This window comes from Electrona antarctica (genome assembly GCF_951216825.1).
Source record: "Electrona antarctica genome assembly, chromosome: 1".
In the NCBI taxonomy this organism is placed as follows: Eukaryota; Metazoa; Chordata; class Actinopteri; order Myctophiformes; family Myctophidae; genus Electrona; species Electrona antarctica.
Genome location: NC_136806.1, coordinates 8,922,340 through 8,923,226, shown reverse-complemented (window position 1 = coordinate 8,923,226; position 887 = coordinate 8,922,340).

Sequence of the window (887 nt, the reverse complement as noted above, 5' to 3'; positions counted from 1 at the left end):
AATATGTCAATTTGAAGCTATGATTCCCTGCTTTCATATCACATGAAAATTCAAAAAAATCCAATGGCAGTCCCTCAGTCAAATTTGGTCACATTTGTAGAATCGTCTTCAGGTCTAAATGGCTTAGGCCTATGAAGAACAATAAGATGTCTGCCTCTGTAGTATAGTGGCAGCCTGAAGCCAAAGCCCTAACATCTCCTCTAGGACGAGCTGGGGGGGATTCCCTCTAGGCCTGCTAGCTATTTGGTTTCCCTGCAGGAGACCTGCGTTAGAATCTTTGGTTGTTACTGTTACACATCATGGAATATGAATGATGTTGTTTTTATTGCAAACATATTGCAATAACCAAAACGGTCTAATGTTTTTTTTTTATCCACATATTCTAGGTTCAAGTCAGGTTAAAGTATAACTTAAGCATGCTCAAACACACCACACACAAACATACGCCACACAAATTAACACAGCTACCTTTTTTTCCCCCTCTCCACCAAATCTCTGAAAGTAGACTATTTTCGGTGAATGTTTGCTTAAAGGACAACTTTAGTTTTTTCCAACCAAGGTTCATGTTTTAGGTTGTTATTAGAGAAAGTAAAAGGTGAGTGTAATTATTTTTTAATTTGCTGCTTTCTTTCGTTTTAGGGATTTTTGACAGGGGGGCGGGGGCATTCGAGCACGGGGCTAAATATGTATTTCTTTACAAAATGTTATAGCGATTTCTTTTTTTATTCTTTACTATAGTCCTACTAGACCCCAAGAAATTACATTTGGCCACAAAAGATCACGAGATCTACTGAATGTGTCAAACTGGCATATTGAGCCTATGACGTGTGGCTTCCCCCCATGTAGGCTACCTTCACATTCAGTAGATCCTTTGATCTTCTGTGGCC